Source organism: Macaca nemestrina, chromosome 5 (assembly GCF_043159975.1).
Source record: "Macaca nemestrina isolate mMacNem1 chromosome 5, mMacNem.hap1, whole genome shotgun sequence".
Lineage (NCBI taxonomy): Eukaryota > Metazoa > Chordata > Mammalia > Primates > Cercopithecidae > Macaca > Macaca nemestrina.
Window position 1 is genome coordinate 164,344,903 of NC_092129.1, and position 25,140 is coordinate 164,370,042.

General features: G+C 38.6%; 1 protein-coding gene across 1 annotated transcript in view; it reads right to left on the reverse strand.

The window, feature by feature from the left end:
• Nucleotides 1-25,140, reverse strand: part of LOC112426765 (uncharacterized) — a 122,076-nt gene that overhangs the window by 78,416 nt on the left and 18,520 nt on the right. The gene's annotated exons all lie outside the window — the stretch shown is intronic.

Here is a 25,140-nt window from a genome sequence, read left to right on the forward strand (position 1 = left end):
GTTTTCATCTTTTCACTTAAAGGATGCACTTTTCTTTGGCATAGCCAGATTGCCAGCATCACTACTCTCGTGCTTTGGGGATATTACTAAGTAAAATGTGGGTTAGTTGAACACCAGCACTGTGAAATGGCGACAGCCGATCTGCTCATCGAGATGGCTTCTATGTGATTCATGGGCAGGGAGTGCATACAGTGTGGGTATGCTGGACAAAGAGATGATTCATGTCCCAGGCAGGACAGAGCGGGATGGTGTAAGATTTCATCATACTACTCAGAACGGTGTGCAATTGAAAACTTGTGAATTATTTCTGGAATTTTCCATTTAATATTTCCAGATGATAGCTGGGTCTGGGTAACTGAAACTGCAGAAAGCAAAACCATGGATGGTGCAAGGGGGGCTGTGGGAGTGGTGGGGGACTGTTGCGGGAGCAGCAGAACTACTCATGGTTTGGGGTCAAGGGAGACAGTCTTCACGCTACCCTTTGGGCTGTTTCTGACTAGTTTGGAATTGTTTTTATCAGTTTCTAGCAACATAATTTAAGGAGGACATTGATTAAGTGTTCATTGATGACAATGATGATAAAAATATTAGAGCCAAATATCAGTCACTTTAAATTTTTTTCATTAAATCTTACAAAATCCTTGTGAGATAGACGTCTCAAAGATGAAAAAAACAGAAGCTCTGATAAATTTATTAATCTAAGGACAGCTACTAAACAGTGGAGCTAGGATTTGAACCCAGGGCTGTCTGACACCTAAACACCATCAAAACAGCTAATGTAGTTAAGCATTAGTTAAATTCTAGGCATTGTTCTAAGTGCGTTATTTCATTCACCCTAACAAAAATCCTATGAGATTGGAAATACCTTTTATTTCCTTTTACAGGTAATGAAGCTGATGCTTAGAGAGGTTGAGTAATCTACCCATGTCTCTCTGACCCAGGTCTGATTACCATACTATTGCCTGCAAATGAAGAGGAGCAACATATTGTATCCTGTGTTGCTCAAGAGAGCAGAATTAGGACTTAGAAGAGTCTTCTAAGAATTGCTCTGTGCCACCAAATGGGTGGCAGACTTTTAGACAAGTCTTCTAGACTTGTCAGCCTCAACTACAAGTGAGCTGGTGAGAGAAAACAAACATTGATATCCAGGGGCTTTTGCTGGATTTACTGAATTAAGAGATGGGATTGGATTGTCTCTAATGTCTGATTCACGAATAGAGTTCTGTAAATAGAACTCTATTCATGAATCTTTTCTGAGGCCTTTGTATTTTCAATATTTTTCTGAGGCCTTTGTATTTTCAATATTAGGTCATTTAGTTGACTGAAAGTGTGTATTCTGTAAAGAGAGAAAGGGATAGGGAGATAAAGGAGACTGTTACTTTTATCTTCATGTCCTTTGCTCTCCCACATGCATACCTCACCTCTAGCTCTTACACTCAAACACCTACACTTGCAGTTTACTGTAGATGCCACTGTTCTTTTCCACATTTGGACAAATAGATTTCTCACTCCCAACCTTTATTTTGAAAATAAGGTGTTTCTGCTCTTTCATTTTATTTTTAAAAAATAAAAGTTGGACCACTGTTTAGATATATTAATCACTTTTCCCAAAACCCATGTTTGGTCATCTAAAAGCCTGTGTCTAAAAGTTGTGAGGAACAGTTGAAGCTTTCATCAGTGTAAAGCTTGGGTAATACTCTACTGCCGAAAGTAGTTAATTAATTTCTGCAAAATTAAGGTAGTAGAAATGGGAGCTCTGATCTGTTTTGAGAAATGTGTACAAAATTAGTATTTTCCCAGAGAAGCATTTTCCAATGTCTTCATCTAATTTGGCTCCATTCTGAAGAGAAGCACAATGATGCTTCAGCAACTTGAAATTTTACTATGTGAACTAACTAATCCTGCCTTTGAAACAGTGGACCAGGGGCTCAAAAGACAAGCTTCTTAGACTAATATTGGGCACTTTCTCTTTATTCCCTTTTCTTTCTCCTTCTCTTGTTCTATCTTTTCACTTTGGAAACTATTAGGTTTCAAAAATGCATCTGTAGCTGTTTATTTTACATGTGTCTGATTTTATGAGCTTATGGGCTCCTGAAAATTAAATTAATTTTAAATGAGCTTTAATTGCTAATGCTTTGGGCCATTGCCTTTAACAAAGTCAACATAACAATCAGGGTTACCTTAGTTTGTCTCTTTGAAGAATGTACTCATCATTTGGGCTCTTATTCAACAGAGCAGCTTTCTAACTTGAAAAACAAAATATAAAATAAAACCACTGCTATATTTGAATGCCTGAATTTCTTTCTTTTCCAAAAATAGCCACCTTTGATTTAAGAAACAGGATTTTAAGTGTGCATTAAAGGATTCTTTTTGTTAATATCTTGTTATTTTTCAGAAGAGGAGAGGATCCTATTCATAATATTATGCTATGCAAATGCAGAAGCAGAGGTTGAATCATGACCTGTAGGTCTGAATTCTGTTCTTAGCTTGGTGCAGAGTGCTTTGTATGTAACATTAGCAAAATCGGCTTACTTCTCAATACAGTGCCCCCTTGCAAATTAAGGGTAATCAACTCCTAGTTCAAAAGTGAAGGGATAATGAGATAATGTTCAAAATGGCTTTTAAGTTTCTACCTATAGAGGTTGAAGTGAAAAAAAGAACATTACAATGTCTGTGGATATCCTCCCTCCCACAAGGGAAGGCTACTCATGTTGTTCCCCATGGAATGTTCTCTTCAATCAGGGGCCATCACTTGAGTGGTTTGATAATAATAAGTTTAGATTGACTGCAGATAAAAATGGGAAAGGTTGATTAAGTCATTTAGTCCCTTGACAATTTTGCAAACCAAGCGATTCTTATAAGCATCAGTTTTAAACTATGCAATACAGGGTCCCGACAAATAACCAACATTCTTGATTCCACATATTGCAGGATTTCAGTGATTTCTCCCCAAAATTAATATCAAATTTCCATTATCTAAATATACCCTATTATTATCTGTGATTCCCAAGTGGTTTCTACCTCTTTTATCTCTCTCAGTTGAAAATGTGCTAAAATACCCAAGTAATAAAAACACCCATGGTTGCCAGTTGGTTAATTATTTAATCAGTTAAATTGCTGGTATAGTATCACAGAAATACAAATCTTTCTAAGCAGAATATTACATCTACACTCCCATCTTCACTTCATGTCCAGGCATATTAGACTAGAAGATAATTAGTACAGAAAAGAAAAACAGTGATTTAAAATAAAAAATTCAACTATAAACACTCTAAGTTCAGAAAGAAAAAAGTAATTATTTTCTTCTAGATTCTCTCGCAAATTTACTTCACACTTTTATTAAAGCGGCTCCCAATAATAATGCTTCAGTCACACAGTATATCTAAATGTGCAAAGCCAAGTAAGTGTACAAGTCATTATTTATTAATAATAATAATATATTGCATTTGTCTAATACCTTACAGTTTCCAAAATGCTTAAACTTACTCTTTTTTTTTTTTTTTTTTTTTACAATACCTGCTTATTTTTTCTGAAACGATTTTTAAAATAAGTTATCTATGTAATTGCCTCACCTATAGTGGAAGTCATCTCTTATTCATTCATTACTTGTTGAGTTCATGACTATTTGAAAATTTTAAAAGTAGATGATGTCTAAGAATACCTCGGAAGCCGATTCCATGTTTTGTATAAATACTGCCAAAAGCAGACACACGTATACCTGCACACACACTAACATACACTCGGCATCTTTGTCTTGGCTGGTATTCCTAGAAAGAAATTACTTTTCTTTCAAATCCCCCTTGATAACTCAGATTATATGTGATTTCTTTCAGCAGTTGCTCACCATTGAGGACTTTCCTATAAAGGCAAAGAACCTGGATAGAAGAAAATTGAGTCATAGGAAGAAAAAAAATACTTTCAAGAAGAAAACTTAGTTGGGTACAAGAGGGAAAAGCTAACGGCATCTTTTTTTTTTTTTTTTTCTTGAGATGGAGTCTCCCTGGAGTCTCGCCAGGCTGGAATGCCATGGTGTGATCTCAGCTCACTGCAACCTCCACTTCCCGGGTTCAAGTGATTCTCCTGGCTTAGTCTCCTGAGTATCTGGTATTACAGGTGCCCGCCACCACACCTGGCTAATTTTTGTATTTTATAGTAGATGTGGGATTTCACCATGTTGGCTAGGCTGGTCTTGAACTCCTGACCTCAGGTGATCCGCCTGCCTTGGCCTAAGTGCTGGGGGATTACAGGCTTGAGCCACTGTGCCCAGCCCATCTTTTTAAAGTTATATGGCTAGGCCGGGCACGGTGGCTCACGCCTGTAATCCCAGCACTTTGGGAGGCTGAGGCAGGCAGATCATGAGGTCAGGAGATCAAGACCATCCTGGCCAACATGGTGAAACCCCATTTCTACTAAAAATACAAAAAATTAGCCGGGCATGGTGACGGGTGCCTGTAGTCCCAGCTACTTGGGAGGCTGAGGCAGGAGAATGACGTGAACCCGGGAGGTGGAGCTTGCAGTCAGCTGAGATCGCCCCACTGCACTCCAGCCTGGGCAACAGAGCAAGACTCCGTCTCAAAAAATACATATAAATAAATAAAGTTATATGGCCACTTCCAAAACTTATGCTTTCCTCTGTTATATCTAATTTAAGTTCCATGTGGATTCTTAACACTTTCAAATAAAACTATATTTTCTTATTCTGAATAATGTTATATATAGATCACCATTTTAAAAAATAAACAATGCCTGGTAATTGGTTTTGTGAAGTAAGCAACAGCAGTGAAATCGACCATAGGGGAACCTCAGAAATGATGCTAGGGAGCGGGGCTTTACACAGTGAAATAAAGGTGTGTGATTGGGACACAGGCATGAGCACCATTTAGACAGTACGCTTGTGATACTAAATCACAGAACTATTGATGAAGGGGCATGAAGTTCATCTTTAATTTTTTGCCCACACGTCTTAGATAATTGTATGCACATAAAGGGTGTCCAGTAAAAATTTCTTCACCAGCATATTTTATCATTGTTGCACCCCTCACTCCTCATTCCAGCCACACTGGACTTTCACCACTTCCCTAAATGTTCAAGGCTTCTTCCTGCATCAAGGCCTTTGCAAATGTTGAAACAGTCACCAGCAACAACACTGACCTACATGTGGTAGGTCTCCCACAAGGGTGAATAATACAGCTGGTTCTGCAGATGTGAGGTGTGACATATTGAATTTTGTGCTATTGGGGCCACTTAAGTGGGACACTAAAACATGCTGTCAAAGAGAGCACAGAGCAATGGGATGGCACAGCATCAAGGAGGGAATCTTGGAAGTAGCCAGGAAGAAAGAAGAAGAAGAGGAGGCATCAAAGGAGACAGAAGTGGTCATGGAAATAGGAGTATCAGCTTGGAGCAGCATCTTAGGAGACAACGAGTTGTAAGAAAGCATATACTACCAGTACTAGATGGATACTGTGCTAACTAAGCACAGTGCCTGCTACTAGAAAGCACTTCATAGCCTGTTTTCCCTTCATTTATTCACTTATCCTTTTATTCATTCAACAAATATGCCTGTGTAGCCACTGAGTACTAGGTGCTAATAAGATGGAAGTGAACAAGATAGAAATTGTTCCTATTGTATCATAAAGCTTACAATCTGGAGGAAAGGGAGTGGGGCAAGGAGAGACAATGAAGAAATTAAAATTAACATATAAAATAATATTGGGTGGCAAAAAAAATGCTATGAAGAGAAACGAGGATAGAAAGATCAGATGGTGTGACATTGGGTAGGGTAGACAAGAGAAACCTCTCTGATAGGGAGAGAATTTATTTACTTATTTATGTATTTATGGTTTTGTTACTTATTTTCCATAAGTTATTGGGGTATGGGTGAAATTTGGTTACATGAGTGAGTTGTTCAGTGGCGATTTGTGAGATTTTTGTGCACCCATCACCTGAGCAGTATATACTGCACCCACCATAGGCATAGTCTTTTATCCCTCCGCCCTCCCAGTTTTCCCCCCAAGTCCCCAAAGTCCGTTGTATCATTCTTATGCCTCTGTGTCCTCATAGCTTACCTCCCACATATCAGTGAAAACATACGATGTTTGGTTTTCCTTTCCTGGGTTACCTCACTGAGAATAATAGTCTCCAATCTCATCAAGGTCACTGCAAATGCTGTTAATTCAATCCTTTTTATGGCTGCGTAGTATTCCATTATATATATATACACCACAGTTTCTTTATTCACTCATTGGTTGATGGGCATTTGGGTTGGTTCCAGGATTTTGCAGTTGTGACTTGTGCTGCTATAAACATGCATGTGCAAGGGTCTTCCTCAAATAATGACTTATTTCCCTCTGGGTAGACACCCAGTAATGGAATTGTTGGATCAAATGGTAGTTCTACTTTTAGTTCTTTAAGGAATCTCCACACTGTTTTCCACAGTGGCTGTACTAGTTTACATTCCCATCAGCAGTGTAGAAGTACTCCTGATAGGGGGATTTAAATGGAGAACAGAATGAAGTGAGGCATGTGATGTTAGGAGTTGTGATGATTGATTGATGATGATGGTGATGATTATGATGACAAGGATGAAGACTTGAGGAGGATTGTGTCAATGTGCAAAGAGAAAGAGACAAGAGAATTATAAGAGGGAGAAAAAGACCAACAGTTTGAATGCAGTAGAGATGTCAAAATAAGATAAGGATGGGAAAAATGTTTATTGGATTGTTTGATTTGACAATTAAGGAGGTTGGTGACCCTAAAGAGAGCAGTTGCGGTGACTTGCTTGGAAGGAAAATCAGCTGCAGAAGATTAAGAGCATAATAGAATATGGATGCAGGGGAGCTGTCTTAGAATAAGTTTAGCAATGGGCCGGGTGTGGTGGCTCAGGCCTGTAATCCCAGCACTTTGGGAGGCCAAGGTGGATGGATCATTTGAACCCAGGAGTTTGAGAACGGCCTAAGCAAAAATGCAAAACTCCATCTCTACAAAAAAATTAAAAAAGCAAAAAAAAGGAGAAAAGTTTAGCAATGAAATAAAGGATGTGTAGGGAGTAGCCAGATGCAAAAATTATATAAAACTAGTTTTTAAAAACATTTATTTTCCCCTCTAGATGAGGGCTTCTCCACTTTGAAACTATTGATATTTTGAGCCGGATGATTCTGTGTTGTGGGGGCAGGCAACGGGGCTACCCTGTGCATTGTAGGAAATTCTGCAACAGCTCTGACCTCTACCCACCAGATACCAGTATCAACCCTCCACACAACTTGACAACCAAAATGATTCCAGACATTGCTACATGTCCCCTAGAGGCAAAATTGTCCCCAGTTTAGAACAACTGCTCTAGACTGAGGATATCTATGTATGTTTGAAACTTTCAAGAAGGAGCCCATGGAGAAGAAGAGAAAAAAGATATTGAAAAGGGAGAATCTTAAATGTGAAGATCTACAGTCAGAAAATTCAACATGTTTCCCTACAAGTGACAAAAAGCAGAATTATAGGGACTGTTAATAAATGCTTTGTTTTATGAGTTGAAGAACAAATGTTGTCATTCTAAATTAAGGAGGGGCATTCAAGCTGAAAATTAAAAGAAAAAATATATTTGTTGTAACAATTTGGAAACCAGCATGCAAACTCTCAAGGAAATGCAGTATTATTAAGAAAGGGAAACCATTCGCTATTTTTTATATATTCATAGAATTAAGACAAATAAGCAAATAGTTCAAGTTGGAGAGCAGATCATGTGATCCACAAGTTGTCCCTTATTCTGGGAAGTCCTTAATTTGGGATTGAAGACAGATGTTTCTAATGTGACTCATGTATTTTTACCACTTTCTCATGGGCATGGACTGAGATTCTTCCTCTGTCTTCTGGTGATGTCAGCATCATGTTTACATAGAATGGGCCTGCGTAAGTCAAAGCTAGCCCTAAGTCACATGTCACATAGTAAAAATACATAAGCAGGCTTCTCTTTAGATAGACTATCGTTGTGACCTCTAGGAGAATAGACTTAATTTCTGGGTTGAGTGTATAAAGTTTAGAAATTGGGGACTGTTCTAGAATAACAGCATTTCAAAGTTGGGAGGAATCATTATGATTACTTCACAAACATAAGTTCTCAAGTTGTCAAGTATGGCATATTAAAAATAAAAAATTATGTCTCCTGTAAGAGAACAAATGTGAACATGCTACTTGGCAATTAAGTTCTTTTCTTCCTAAATTAAAATCAAATGTTAATCTGCATCTGAAAAGGCAACTGACACTTACTGTGAATCTACTATATACGGGAAATTATTGGAGTTATTTTATACATATAATGTTTTTGAAGCTTAATGACAACTTGGTGAGCCAAGTATTTCCATGCAAGGGAGGAAAACTAGTAATCACAAAGTCATACTGCAAAACCTGACAGTATAGAAACAGCTGTTTTATGTCCACAGTTTATCTTTGGACATTCTCTCCCCAGTGATTTTTACTAGTCTCTGATGAGATCGCAGCTTCTTTTTAACAGTGAACACATAAAGTGAACTACTTTGGGACTGATAATCAGGGGGTTTATTTTGTTCAGCCAGTCCCTATCCAGTACAGTTAATTCTACACATCTACTTTGGCTGCTCACTTTATGCCTAGTCTCCTGGCACACCTTTCTAGCAACACACTATGGCAAGGATCCATTGAGAGTCAAACCAGGTGTCACAAAGAAGCAATTTTCCTTGAGATTTGAAATAAGGACTTGAGTTTGCCCACTGGCCTTCATGTAGATACATAGTCATGATCTTTTAATTTGGTAAAGTTTTTGTAAGCAAGCTCATTGGGTGAAAGATTTTTTGGAATTTGTTAAATCCAAAAGGATAAAAAAACCTTTAGGCCATCATTAATTTCTTGTAAGTGACCGATTTCCATTACAAGGACCCTTTCATTGGATGAGTAGTTCTGGTCTAATGTATACATTTTTGTAACTTTCATAGTAAGCACTACTATGTGCTAGGGCTATGTATTTACATTTTTATCTATATCTGCTGCTCCAAATATTTTCTTGGTTTTCTTCCTTGCTTGCTTTTCACTTGGCTCTTAGGAGCCCACACAACCGATAATAACTTGCTGAGTATATTTAGCCCAGAAAAAAAAAAAAAAAGAATGTCTGGGATAAGCTTCACTTCTCATAAAAAAGTAAAAAGTGACACAGCAAATTGATTTTAAAAATATGTATCTGTGAATGTAAGCGTCAGGACATTCAGTGTGAAAGCATCCCATGAGTCTCTAATCCAACATCTCACTCAATGGAGCAAGGGATCTATCCCCAAGGGACTTGCAGATGAAGTCATTTCCAAGGCATAGTTGGGTGGGCCAGTGGAGAAAGATAGAAGAATGGCTGCCGTGGCTATGAGGTGGTCAGTGAGAGAGACAAATCCCTTCCCCCACTCCCATGGCCGTGTGTGCCACTCTTTTCTATACAAAGACAATTTGCTTTTCATGTAGTAATGAAGAACAATGTTTAACAGACAAAGGAGCTTCTAGTTTATTATTGTGCTGTCTTTGACTAGAGCTAGATGCTGGGAAAAATGGTAATTCACAGTGTGAATGCTTCTTTTCCAGCCGTACGGGTTATGGCTGAGCATGTACATTGTATATTGCAGATGGTACAATAGTGAACACTGTGAGAACGAGGAAAGAATGAATTACGACCTTTTTTTTTTTTTGCTAACCAAGAAACCAGGAATTTCTTCACAGCGATTTTTATTTATATCCGTGTGTGTGTGTGTGTGCGCGCGTGTGTGTGTGTTGGTGTGTGCGCGCGCAATCACGCATGGGTTATTCCTTAGCAATACGCGCGGCTGGATTCTGATAAATGATTTTAGCTTTTAGAGTTTTTAAATTAATGTATAAAATCTACCATGATGCTCTTAGAACACCTGTGTTCTCCTGCTTTTTTCCCCCCAGTAGACTGATACAAGGCACAGGTGGTGCCTAATTAACTTATTTCATGCAAATAAAAACATACTGCATGATTTTTTCTCCTTAACTGTATAATAACATCACAGAAACACGATGGTGCTGATTAAAGCAACAAACTTTGGGAGGGGAGAATTTAGCATCTTTTGTCAGTTCTCCTATGCTGAAGGGATTTATGATCCATGTAAATCTGATTTAAATGGAAAAGTGATGGGAATGTGTATTTCCTATGCAAGAAAATGATTTTCCTCTGTTTAGTCTTTTCTCTATGTCGTAGGACACTCAGTGATATAGAATTGAAAAAGAGAAAGACCAGATTTCCCATGGAGATGGAGAAATTGGAAGCCCAGATGAGGAACCATCTCATATAAGCAAGCTTATATGTTTTGATTTTGTGTTCAGATATTCTTATCAATGATTTCCAGAAAGTGACATTGATTTGCTTTGGAAACAATGATAGAAAAACAGAGAATGTGTACTGGAATGCTTTTAGAGTTCTAAAATCATACTGGAAAATGTCCGAGCATTCCAACACAGCTATAAAGAGTACCATGCTGCATTTAATGGGGGGTGGCAAGTCTGTTTTTAAAAGTCTTTGCCATATTATTTCTATGTTTTTAATTTATTGAATTAAAGCCAGATTTATTCAATTAAGATAATACACTTCAAGGTTAACTGCCATTTGCTGTTCATTTAGGCAAGCTATTGTACAGTTATGTAAATTTCATGAACAGAGACACTACTTGAGTGTCTTAATTACAAGCAAAAAGTGTCATTTAAATATGAATTAAGTGAATAGTTGCCTGTATTTCCTGTTTCTGTATTTTCTGTCTTCTTAAAATCAAGGAACTACCCGGTGATCCATACTGTGTTATAAGATTTTTCTTTTTCCTGTGAAAGGAAAACACCTCCACTATGAAATATTTAAGAAAAGAAGTAGGGAAATGTGTGAAAATGCCATTGTTATTACATTGATTAGTACTCAGGGCCATTTCTGAATAACAGGATGCCAGGTTTTTTCAGTTGGCCACTGATGGTCATTCTCAAATTGTTACTGAGATCTAAAAATTATTCCAACTTATGCTGGGGGAAATAATTTGGTACATGTGTCATTTGCTCCAATTCGTTATATATGTGAGTTCATTTTTTAAAAAATCCTCTTTAAAAACTACTAATTTATAACACATCCAAACATTTAGTCTTCCTTACTCCAATGCTGGGCTGTGCGTATTTTTATCGTTCTTTTATCTTTGTCAAAAGAAACATTTATTTTCAATTTAGAACTGTCACAGCCATAGTTGTGTTTAGCAAATGTGACCCATGACCTGATACTTGGCTGATCTCTGTGAAACAAATCTCCATGCATCTTGGACTTACTGACCAACATTGTTTTTGTTTGTTTCTGTGTTTTGGATGATTCTTGTGTATATGTAAAAATGACCTAGAGAAAAATCTGGCATTAATCATGAAGAAAGGCAAGGATTCACAATTAGTTAATGAAAACCACACCTCTGTTCTGTGGAGTCAGTTCCCAGCTCCTGTCTCCAGCCTGGGACATAGTTGCAGCCTGGGAAGATATTCCCAGCGCCCCCCCCCCCAAGGTAGATCCTGCGTGCTCCCCCAGGAGTGAGAAGTTCACTATTCACTCAGTGCTTGCATCATCTTTTCCAACATGTTCCCACTGATACATTAAAGGAATTAATTGCTCATAATGATCTCACCATCTGTTAACAGAGGTTCATACCTACAGGCTGGTGGCATGCGGTGGTTCTATTCAGGGATCAATAGGCAATGCCGGGCGAACGCTTTCCCACATTGCCTGCCTTTGCACGCTGAAAGGGGGAGGAGGGCTCGGTGCCGGCCATCTGCTCCTTGTCTTTCTGTGTGAGACCTTGATGCGGTCCAGCACAGCTCTGATCTGACTCCAGTCCGATTGGAATGTGGCTGATCTGAGAGCCTCTCAAAGCTGTGAAAGTGAGTCAAAAGGAGATGCCCATTGTCCGGCATGGCTGAAAGAAAATGATCACTTTAAAATTCATAACTCCCAGGTGCCTGCCATCTATTCATGGGAAAAACCCTCTGAACTTCTCTTCATTAAAGAGAGGGGAGTCTTGCTAAAAAGAGAGAAAAGGAAGTAGTTTGTGGGAATGTGCAGGGGATTTTCAAGCTAAACAAATGAGGAATTTGGAATTTTTCACTTGTCTTAAAAGAACTGTGTAGGAAGGAGAAGCCCTTATTTCTTTTATTTTTTATTTTTTTAAAAAGGAGAGAGGAGGCTTTCGTCGGGCACTTTAGCAACTAATAAATAACATTTTAATTTTTCTCCAGAAGAATTCAAAGATCACCCTGTCTTTTTACTTTTATTACCTGGAGCTGTGGAAACTTTCCCATTTGATTCTGAATAACATTCTTAGTCAATTTTCACTTCTGTTCCACAGGGGTGCAGTTTGGGTGGGAATTTGGGGAAGAATGAGAGTCTGGGAAATTCCTAAATATGGTGTAGGACATCTATGGACACATGAAACTCAAATCTATCAGCTGTTGCACAGAAGTTTATGCAGCAGGGCCAACTGCACCCAATGGAAGCATCTGTCAGGAGAATTCTTTCTGTGCCTTGAAAACCAAAAGAGCCATTAGGAAATAGTGAAGAAATAATAAGAGAATCTCTGTGCCTTGGCAACTTAAGATTCAGAGCTGAGTCTCAGAGCTGTGGGAATCACAGGCCTAGTGGATGTTGGCTATTGGTCATAGTAGACAATCGATGTTGCATCAGAGTCACACAGGAACTCAAAGAGGATTTATGGATTAATGGATTGAGAGCCAAACAAAAGTAGAAATAGAGAGACCTATGTTCTGTCTCTTGAAAATCTTTTAACATACAGATGATGACACTTAAAGCCCAAAGAGGTTAAGTGACACATGCTCAAAGTCACCCAGAGTTTGTTACAGAACCTGGGTTATAACATCCACTTACTAGCAATTTAATTTCTAACACTTCATGCTGCTTCCGTTAATGGTGTGGGGTTTAATTTGAAATTATTTTTCCTCAGCTTTCTATCATTAAAAAAATAGATCAGTATCGTCAACCTAAAGATTTAATAGTTCCTTTTAAAATAAATTCTTAGCTCTAAAGAAGATTATAAACACTAATATTCATTACTAACACTTACAAAATAGAAAATCCATCAAGTCAGGTACTAATATCTGGCAGGAAATATTGCAATAAATGACAGAATCTATTGGCAAAACAGGATGGCAAAGTTTAGCTCTCTTGGACAACAATGGCCAAATAAAACAAGAAAGAAGAAAAGTAAAAATTGGCAATGATCAATGCAAAGTCAGAAAAGCACTCATTTGAGAAGCAGGGAACCAAAAGGAGTGGGTGATGAGAAAGAGATAGAAGAATCTAGAAATAATCCAAACTTCTGGAAATGAGAGAAGATATGTCTGACACAATCAGTAGAGTGTTACTGGTCCTTCTTAACAGACAAGAGCTTACTACCTGAACCATATTTTTCTAGATATTTCCATTCAGTCTGTTGAGAGTCTTTGTTTTGCATGGTGTCTCCTCTGTGAGAGCCTCGCTCTAATTTTCAGTACAGTGGACAGGAATATAAAGTTCTCTGGACAGAATTGTGACATATTCTATTTATAGTAGGTTTAGATAGAAAAAAAGAAATCCAGGTCAATTGTAGATTTGTTTCCTAATCCACTGTGATTTTTTTTTTCTTTTTTTTCTGTTTTTTTGAGATGGAGTCTTGGTCTGGTGCCCAGGCTGCAGTGCAGTGGCTCCATCTCCGCTTACTGCAAGCTCCGACTCCCAGGTTCACGCCATTCTCCTGCCTCAGCCTCCCGAGTAGTTGGGGCTACAGGCGCCCGCCACCTCGCCTGGCTAGTTTTTTATATATGTTTTTAGTAGAGACGGGGTTTCACCGTGTTAGCCACGATGGTCTCGATCTCCTGACCTCGTGATCCGCCCGCCTTGGCCTCCCAAAGTGCTGGGATTACAGGCGTGAGCCACCGCGCCCGGCCGCAGTGTGATTTTTAAGTTATCAGATTGACTTGTTGTAGTGTCAAACCCTACGGGTTATGTATTAATAGTTGGAATTGCTGAAATATGGGTAGGGAAAAAACCCAACAACCCTGAAGAGCACATGTAGGCTGAGAATTGAGATGAAGATTAACAGCAGCCAAAAGGAAATGACTAATATTTTCTCAAATATTTTAGCTAGCCTCAGCCTGGAGCTTGAGGGTAAACCCAGGGATTTATTCCTGAAGAAGTAAAAAATATAGGTAAGCCAAAAGAGGAAATGAATTAAAAGTGACCCACAATCCCATCCCAAGGATGACTGCTGCAAACTTTTCAGAGTATATACTAAAAAACAACTAAATCAGATCATAATATTCATATTATCTTGCATAATATTTAAGTTAAAATAGGAAATTGCAAATATTTGAACATTTTTGACCCGCCAAAAAATGACAACTTTCAAGTGGGTCCATTTAAAAGCTTTTTACTCAGTGATGGATTGTGAATCTCTTTCCTTTTCGATGAATACACATCCAAATCTATTTTTTAAGGACTCATATATGGTTTAGGAACTATTTCAATAAGCGTTGAAGGTTCTGGGTACCTCAGCTCTTTTCACAACTGGATTTAGACCTATATATAGATTTCACGGTAGAATTAAAACTATTTGAACCAGCACCGTGGCTCATACCTGTTATCCCAAAACTTTAGGAGGCTGAGGCGGGCGGATCACTTGAGGTCAGGAGTTCGAGATCAGCCTGACCAACATGGTGAAACCCCGCCTCTCTCTACTAAAAATACAAAAATTAGCTGGGTGTGGTGGGAGGTGCCTGTAATCCAAGCTACTTGGGTGGCTAAGGCAGGAGAATTGCTGGAACCCGGGAGGTTGCAGTGAGTAGAGATTGTGCCACTGCACTCCAGCCTGGGCTACAGAGCGAGATTCTGTCTCAAAAATAAATAAATAAATAAAACAAAATAAAATAACATTTTGCTCTGGGAATAGAGCTTATTAGACAATTACTTAAAAATTTACTTTTTTCTCTTGGAATGAAATGGTAGCCTCTTCTTACTGATCAGTACTCCCTCCTCATAGTAAAAAGCTGAGACTATATTCTCAATTATTAGACAAGCAGGAAAATAGTTAACGAGAATGTATCTTAAGAATGAGACATACAAAAGTACCTAGCTCAAACAATGACAATAATACAAGCAATACACTTAAAAACAACAACAACAAATCCCCAAACCGACAAACCAAGAAACAAAAAAATAACCAATGAAGCACAGTACAGAACTCAGAGGCAATTTGTTTCTTTAGGGGATTTTGGTGAAGAATGCAGTTGGTGGGACTACAGGGAACGGTTGATAACTGGCTGTGTTATGACTTGTGGGTCTCAAAGTTTTGACTTCAAGACTCACATCCTTAGGGTGTTCTGACTCCCAGAGCAATATATAATCGTGAATGTGTTTATATCAAATGTCATCTGACACATAATCCTGTCCTTGTTTTTCAGGGTTTCTCCCCCCCCACCCAATGTTATTAGGGCTGGAGTTGCCCATCTTTTCTATTGATGAATGCATTTTTTTTTCCTTTCAAGGATTCTATAGGGAAATTGCCTCTTCTTTTAATTACTCAGGTTTTGAAAATACAATTTTCTTTTAAACTTTCCATTGCCATTGTAATCACTTTACATTTGCACAATCATCTGGCTCAATTTTGTTCCCAATTCTTGTGTTCAAAATTAATAAATAGGAAAGATTTTAAAAGCACACAGCAAAAGCAAACACACTTTAATGCTACCCCCATCTTTCAATTCCCACAAACGCAGGGCTTGTAGGGTTAGCTGATCTCTGGGTTTTATTATTTTCCCCTCTCCTTTCTTTCTTTTTTTAAAAACTGTGCATGGAAAGCAAAAGTTTATTGGGGGCAAGGGTTCAATGACTATTTTTCCCTCGAACAAATTAATCTTGTATAACCTGCATTATAAAGGCTATTTTTAAAAAGAGGAGGAAATAATCATTGGAGCCTTATTTGGAACTCTTGTGGGTTTGAGCTCACATTTGCACCAGCCAGAGATTTTCAATTAGCAGTGCCTTAGAAAACAGGGACCCCTGCCTTTGTCAGTGTCCTGTGGAAGAAGAAGAGCAAATAGATTGGAAATGGTCTTATGGCTCAAGCTCCTGGGAAAATGTAACAGGTGTTACAGCTCAGCTGGGTGTGAGATTTATGAAAAAAGCCCACTCAGACTTTGCCCATAGAATTCTGCTTTCTAGCCAGGGCTTCAAGTAGGAAGAAACTAATGACTTCATTACCATCTCAATTCTGGGAAATGCCTGGTCCAGACCTGACTCATTAAAGGAAAGGTATAGCACTCTGGGTGACCTTACAAGATCAAAATGTTATTTAGAGCAATTCCATTAGTCAGGGCCATAAACCTGAAAGAACACACCCTTTAGGAATAACACTTTGGCCATACAATGAGAAAACAAAAACAAAAACAAAACATAAAAAAGCTCATACAAAAAGGAGGGAGAAAGAAGGAAAAAAAATATTCTGTAATCATCATGCTTCACTATTTCCTCTACTCTTTGAAAAGCCTCCACTTCCAGCACTTCTTCCCCTCACTCTGTGTTGTGACACATTAAATGGCTCTTGTCGCTGTCCCATTTCCAATGGATTATAATTGGGGGGCGGAGCGGGATGAGGTGAAAGCCAGGGATGATGTCAAATTTCCAAACAGCAGAAGATGAAATAAATCTCTTCTGCACTAATAGTACTTAATAGTACTAACAGTAGTAGTACTTAACTGATATCAATTAACAGTAAATTTTTTATTAGATAATTGGTTTTTAAATTAATCTGCAATGGGAAAAACATAGCACATGAGAGTCTGTCTCCTGTCCTATTTATCTTTACAAACAATCCTTCAGAGCCATTGTATTGCGTTTTATTTCACATTGCTACTCCACTGAAAGAGAACTTGGCCAGTCAAATGCAATTTCAGTAACCTTCTCACATTCTATTTATCTCCAAATGCCAGGCCCCTAGTGGGGGGTCCTCCACCCCCATATGACTCATGTTTACTCTGCTTTCCAGAACACCTTGGAGAAAAAAAATGTCAAAAGATAGATTGTTCATAAGACTGAAGCTATAAGGCTTGTGAACTTGCTTTGGAAAACCTGGCTATCCTGTACTACACTCCCATTCCTGAGAAAACAAACTTGACATTGAAGCCTCTAGTCATCATTTCTCTTATTCCTAGTAAGGTATGTGATGATGTCTTTCCAGTAGATCTGAGACTTCCTACGTCCTAGGGGACATGCTGCCCCTTGAACTAGAGCCAGTCACCAAGAAAGCATTAGGCTGGGTTGGTCTGACGCTGTAGGAGTTAAAATCAAATGGGGTAACCGTTGTTTGAGCAAAGTAATTTGGATAACAAAAGCTGCTGAGTATGGCAAAATTACCTATTGAGGATTTGTAACCCTTGGTCATTACATATCAAATTAGTGCCTGCCCATCATCATGAGTATTAATTAGGGTTATAATTATGATTTTTGGCTTATTGTAGGAATGACGAAGTGGCCTATTTAGTGGTCAAAACAAATTGGTTATGATATTTGGGACATTATTTCAGGATGAGAGCTTTAGGGTAGAGATTAAAGTCCCTTAAAGAAATATTTGTTTGACAGTAGAGCATATTGCTACAGAATGATGTCAAAGGAAATCTTGCAAGGATTTATTGGCACACCTATGACATTTCTCTCCTTCCCTTTTATTTTACTTCTACTCATTTCTTTTTCCGATGTAAATATGTATGAATGAAAAGGTATAAAAAGCTTATGTGAGTAAATTTTACCACTTATCAATTAATTTCACCTGCATTATCTTCTGTAGCTCTTCACAACAGTTCCTGGAGGTAGATGGATGAGGAAACTAGGCTTAGATAATTTGTTATTTAGGCTCGAAACTCAGATTTCCTGGTGATTCATCCAATGCTCTTGCATTGTCCTGAACTTCTAAGGACAGTGGCATATTAGGTCATGTTAACCATCTATGGTTTTGATATAATTTTAAAAATACTTCTAAGCACAGTTCCATACAGCAACCCTTTTTTGTTTGTTTGTTTTTTTGACAAAGAGTCTTGCTCTGTTACCCAGGCTATAGTGCAGTGGCGTGATCATGGCTCACTGTAGTCTCAACCTCTCAGGCTCAAGCGATCCTCCTACCTCAGCCACCCAAGTAACCCAAGTAGCTGTAGCTGGGACCACAGGGGTGCGCCACCATGCCCAACTAATTGGAAATACATATATATATATAGAGAGAGAGAGAGACAGAGAGAGAGAGAGAGAGAGAGAGTAGAGGGATCTTACTGTGTTGTCCAGGCTGGTCTCTAATGTCTGGACTAAAGTGATCCTCCTGCCTCAGCTTCCCAAAGTGCTGGAATTACAGGCATGAGCCATCACGCCTGGTCAGCATTTAATAAATTCTCGATGATGACAGTAGATACTCTTTAAAAAATGGTTTTACTTACTGTTTCTTCCTTGGGCTGTGTAGCAGGGTTTTGAGCTGAAAAAGAGTGATTTTTAAAGGCATCTGAGGGTTAATGATTCATAAAATCCTTAAACATCCATTGGAACACATGAAGAGTAGGATCTCTGGCTTCAAAGGATAAGCAAGTAAGGGATGGAGTGCTTAGGTGGGGGAAAATACTCTGATTGTAATGGGAAAATCCTGAAGATGTTTTATTGGGAAATGTACCCTGTAAATCAGTGGCGTCCAACCTTTTTGGTGCCGGAGATTGGTTTTGTGGAAGACAATTTTTTCCATGGATCGGTGGAGGGGGATTGTTTTAGGATGATTCAAGTGCATTACATTTATTGTGCACTTTACTTCTATTATTAATACATTGTAATATGTAATGAAATAATTATACAACTCACCATAATGTAGAATGAGTAGGAGCCCTGAGCTTGTTTTCCTGAAACTAGACGGTCCCATCTGGAGGTGATAGGAGACAGTGACAGCTCTTCAGGTATTAGATTCTCCTAAGAAGCATGCAACCTAGATCCCTCACATGCATAGTTCACAATAGGGTTCATGCTCCTCTGAGAATCTAATGCCACCACTGATCTGACAGGGGGCAGCACTCAGGCGGTAATACAAGCTGTGGGGAGTGGCTGTAAATACAGATAAAGCTTCATGTGAGTTGCTTGCCTGCCACTTACCTCCTGCTATGTGGCCCAGTTCCCAGTTCCTAACAGGCCACAGACTCGTACCATCTGTGGCCTGGGAGTTGGGGACCCCTACTGTAAATAACCATTCTCTCTCAACTTTCCCTAATTCTGACTGTGAAAATTAAAAAAAACAAAAAAACAAAAACAAAAAACCCATCCTGGATGGTGAAGAGCACTGGCAATATGACTAAGGTCTTTGCTGAGCAAGCAGAAAGCAGACACAGGGCTCAGCATCCTGGCTTAGATTGTCACTTTCCCAGTGGAGAAAGAAGCCACAGGGCTTTGGACAACTTTTAAAGCTGATAAGAGAGTGATGGAAGTATGGATAAGCTAGAGATGGAATAAAAGCCCAAGGGAGAGGGGGCCGGGGAGAGAGAGAGAGAGGAAAAAAAAGAAGAAGAAAATAAATGACAAATTGAGCTAGAAAAGTTGTTTGTTATTCATACCTGAGTCAAATCTGGTTTATTAATAAATTAGGGACCTGATTAAGGACCTATTGTTATTAACTAAATAATAACACTCACTGTATTTTGAAAGTTTGCACCAGCCCAAAGAAAATAGAGATAAGCAAGATACTCCCCTGGCTTGAAGGAGGCAAATGAGAGGTTGTAAAGCATTAACCATTGCACAGCACTATACCAACCTGAAGGATTAGCTTATTGTTGTATATTGGGATGAGCTTCAGATTGGATTTTGCAGATTGACTCACAAAAGCTCAGATACATGGGTTAAGAGACTTAAGGCTTGTTCAAAATAAATGTGCAAAAAATGAAACAGTAACTGGAGGGTAGTAATATGTGGGCCCCATTCTCGTTCTGCCCAGTGTTTCATACCAGTCATAGAACCTTTCTGGTCCTCTGTAAAAACTGTGCCTGTGAGTCAGAGTAAGCTATGCCTGCATAAATGATTCTCAAATCATTTGACCATTTCTCAAAAATGGAAACAATGTCAATATGAGCTTCTTGGCATTTTCACTCTTACTAATGATGTGCAATTAAGTAGCTCAAAATGATGCTGTTGGTCAATTATCAGAATTGTATTATGATTTTTAGAAGCAGGTTAGAGAATTTTTAAAAATCTATTATTTGAATTTCCACTGATAAGCTGAATCTGAGTTGGATTTATTTTAGAAATTGGCAGAAACAGAAACAGTGCTGTTATTTTAGATATTTCTACATTGGAATTTTGGTGACATAATCTAATCAAAGTGTTTGCTATATTTCCTTCATGCTTTTTTTTAATCCTCACTTGTCAATGTAAATGGTAAAACAACACATTGAAACTGCAGTTTTATTCTAGTGTCCATTTAATGTTATTTGACCTAACTTTTCTGCAGTTATCATTAGCTCAGATAATGAGGCACAAAGATAACAATATTTACATAGTGTCTTTTTCTCTGTGGTTTACAAAGCAGAGATTTAAAAGGCTTATTACATTTATATTCCTCTGTAAGTTTAGGATAACATTGTCAATCCTATTTTATAGATAAATAAACAGATACAGAAGTTAGACAGTTACATCTAATATTTTGATTCTTCTTGATTACTTACTTTTAATTTGCTTCTTAAAATAACAAAAAATACTTAAAAAACTATTTTACATGAATTAAAGCAAAAAGTAACCTGTTTATATATGTTTGGTTTTAGATTTTCCATTTATATTATAATAACAAGATAGCAATGAGAATGTCGAATCACAAACTCTTAGAGTAAATAGTTCAGGTTATGAATGATTAAAAGCTGTGAAATGTTGGGGGGGTGTTGAACAACCCAAAAATTTATATTACATTTTGTATTTTATAGGTACTAGATATCTCATCAAAGCTCACTTTTATGGAAAGCACTGATGAACTATATTCAGGGGGAATTATGTCTATACCCCATTTTCCATGAAACATCATTGCATCCCAGACATGCTCCCTCTCACACTGGGTTTTATGTTATTTGCTGCATGCAAGGTTGTATGTCAGTGAAGAGATTGCCCAGTCCCTGAATCTTAGGAAGTGCTGAATGTGGTGTTCAAATCTTATTATTATAATCTAAGGTCATCACTCCACTGCGGATCTACGAAGGCCCAGGAATAGGTAGCTTGGAACAGGATTCTAGTAGCACTTACAAAAAGAATCCTAAAGCAAAAGGAACAGGGACTAAAACGATTAGGTTTTCAGTGGGTTGGTTTTGTTTTTAGTTTCTTTTTTTTTCTTTTTTTTTTTTTTTTTGAGACGGAATCTTGCTCGGTTGCCCAGGCTGGAGCGCAATGGCATGATTTCGGCTCACTACAACCTCTTCCTCCTGGGTTCAAGCAGTTCTCTGCCTCAGCCTCCCAAGTAGCGAAGATTACAGGTGCAAAGATTCTTTTTTGCAGTTTTTGTAGAGATGAGATTTCATCATGTTGGCCAGGCTGGTCTTGAACTCCTGACCTCGTGATCTGCCCACCTCAGCCTCCCAAAGTGTTGGGATTATAGGCATGAGCCACTGTGCCTGGCCAGTTATTTTCTTTTTTTTTTTCATTTTGAACTTTCGTTTCTGCAGCTTTGCATAAACTTGGCCATTTTGACTGCCTCTCTAGACTATCTCCAATTGATAAGGTTATGACTTGGTAACACATTATTAAACCCAACACATATCATCAGGATAAGTGAAGTGCACATACCTAATATCTTGAAAATATATTATAAATGTTTTCCCAAAATGTAACAGGGCAGGAGTGAGGTGGAGTGGAAATGACTCTTTGTAAACTGTCCATGCTCACAGCATGAATGTGTTCACATGGAAAAATGTCTATGTTTTTAGTAGTATTAAATCTTCATAATTATTTTTCATTGAATAATTTTCATGTTCCTGAAATATAGTCAGTGGTTTTGTTGTATTTGAGTTCTGTACATAAGAAAATAAAAAGTTTAAAAACGGATTATATAAAGAACATTTTTTAAAACTGAGATTGTCCGTATCCAGTTGTCCTTATTTGCAGATGCAAATGTATACACAGGTTCTTTACCTACCTATTTGCTTCTCCTGGGAACTGTGAAGATGCTGATTATTTCAGATGCTTGTTTGGAAAACTTATTGTTTAATTTGTGTTCTACTCAAATGAACTAAGCTTTGCTTAAATGATTTTTTTGGATCAGCTTTGTAACTAAGCTTATTACTGAAATCATAACCCATTTCTGTGTCTAGATGTGCGTAGAATTCTTCCATTCATTTGTGTCATTTCCTATGTATGGTTATCTAGGGTAGACAGAGAGGGTAATGATTTAAAGTTTTCTGCAATGCTAGAAAGTCACACGAAGCTATATTAGAATTTCAGCAATATAGATGTAGTTTTGTTTAAATTACGGGGCTTTCATACTGAAGGTAAAAATGCTGAGATATATGTGAATTAATGTGACTTTTGCTTAGGGGAAGGTTGGCAAAAGCAATCACTTTCTGTTTTTGTTTTTTTTTTGTTGTTGTTGTTGTTGTTGTTTTGAGACGGAGTTTTGCTCTTGCTGCCTAGGCTGGAGTGCAATGCTGTGATCTTGGTTCACTGCAACCTCCGCCTCCCGGGTTCAAGCGATTCTCCTGCCTCAGCTTCCTGAGTAGCTGGGATTACAGGCATGTGCCACCACGTCCGGCTAATTTTGTATTTTTAGTAGAGACAGGGTTTCTCCATGTTTGTCAGGCTGGTCTCGAACTCCCAGCCTCAGGTGATCCACCAGCCTCGGCCTCTCAAAGTGCTGGGATTACAGGCTGAGCCACTGCACCTGGCCAAGCAATCGCTTTCCTGAAGTGTCACCGTTGATGATGAAGAGTAGAGAGTAAATTCCATATGTATTGTGAGACCACATCATGTCTAGAAAGGAGCATCCTGGATGATCTGGGCCACAGGTCTAGCTTTGCACTTACTGGCTCTATAATCCTAGAAAGACACTTACTTTTCCTGAACCTTGGAATCATAAGCTCTTTGAGTGATTTTTCTCATCTCTAATATGGGGAGATGAATTCCTATTTATCTCAGAGGAATTGTGGGAAACAAATGTACTCCATTGTACTGTGATGTACTATATAAAATGTGTTTTTATTACTGTATTATTTTGAGCTCAGACATGAGAAATGGAGTACAAGAAATGTAAACTAATTCAAGTTTGCTACCAAATGCGGAAAAAGTGATTTTATTTCATTAGATTCTTATAGCTTGCCTATTTTTTTTTTCACAGATCCAGCAGATAAGCCAGTACTTAATGCCAATAATTGCTCCAACTGGGGTGGAAAATTGGTATTTATACTTCAAATTTGGATATCAGTTTTCCAGAAGGGGAAAACAGGATTGGCTCCTATTCCAGAAAATGATCTAGGGGTGAAGAGATGCTTATTGGCCTTTTCCCCACTGAGCCCCAGGTGGTCTCCTGACAGGGAATTTTAGGGACTGATTCACCAATGTGTGACAGTATCCGTGCATAAGATGTGAACTGTCTTCTCCCCAAACTTTTAATCTAAGTAAATGCAACACTACATTCCAATGTATTTCTTTTTTTTTTTTTTTTTTTTTTTTTTTGAGACGGAGTCTCACGCTGTTGCCCAGGCTGGAGTGCAGTGGCGTGATCTCGGCTCACTGCAAGCTCCGCCTCCCGGGTTCCCGCCATTCTCCTGCCTCAGCCTCCTGAGTAGCTGGGACTACAGGCGCCCGCCACCGCGCCCGGCTAATTTTTTGTATTTTTAGTAGAGACGGGGTTTCACTGTGGTCTCGATCTCCTGACCTTGTGATCCGCCCGCCTCGGCCTCCCAAAGTGCTGGGATTACAGGCTTGAGCCACCGCGCCCGGCCCCCATGTATTTCTAAGACAGTTTTGCTCTATGCCAATCAGCAGATGAGCAGGGGCTCATTTTTTGTGGGATCTGGTTCTTACCTGTTTCCTCTGGAATCCTATAATATTTTATCTTTTTCTTCTCTTGGACTTATCACATGTTTCATTGATTTCTACTTATCGGAGTAACTGTCTTTTCATCCACGTTAAGGTAACCTTCTATTGTGGAGTCAGACAGTTCTCTCTCTGCTACTTACCAGCTGTCCGATCTTGTTTGAGCAAACTAATTATATTCTTTGAGCATCAGTTTCCTTATCTATCAAACTGGGATAACATTTTCAAGCTCAAAATGCTGTTGTAAGTGTGAATTGGAACAATGAATATAAAATATGGTACATGCTAGTCATTCACAAGTTTTTTCCTTAAAAGTAGACTGTTTCGTATTTATGTTTATATATCCCACAGTGCCTCAATCATAGTAGATGCTCAATAAATGTGACTCAATAAGCGTGGTGGCTCTTTTTATTATTATTATTATACTTTAAGTTCTAGAGTACATGTGCACAACGTGCAGGTTTGTTACTTATGTATACATGTGCCATGTTGGTGTGCTGCACCCATTAACTCTTCATTTACATTAGGTATATCTCCTAATGCTATCCCTCCCAGTCCCCCTACCCCACGACAGGCCTCAGTGTGAGATGTTCCCCACCCTGTGTCCAAGGCATGGTGGCTCTTGCATGTAATCCCAGCTCTTTGGGAGGCCAAGGCAGGTGGATTACCTAAGGTCAGGAGTTCAAGAGCAGCCTGGCCAACATGGCGAAACCCCATCTCTACTAAAAATATAAAAATTAGCCAAGCATGGTGGTGGGTGCCCGTAATCCCAGATACTTGGGTGGCTGAGGCAGGAGAATTACTTGATCCCAAGAAGTGGATGTTGCAGTGAGCCAAGATCGCGCCACTGTACACCAGCCTGGGTGACAAAGTGAGACTCCGTCTCAAACAAACAAGTAAATAAATAAATAAATAAATAAATAAATAAATAAATAAATGTTTGTTGAATGAAAGAATGACGGTGATTTCTGGTAAGCCCCATCTATGCAGTGATAGTCTTCCTTTCTTAGTTATGAGTAGATCATTGCTGT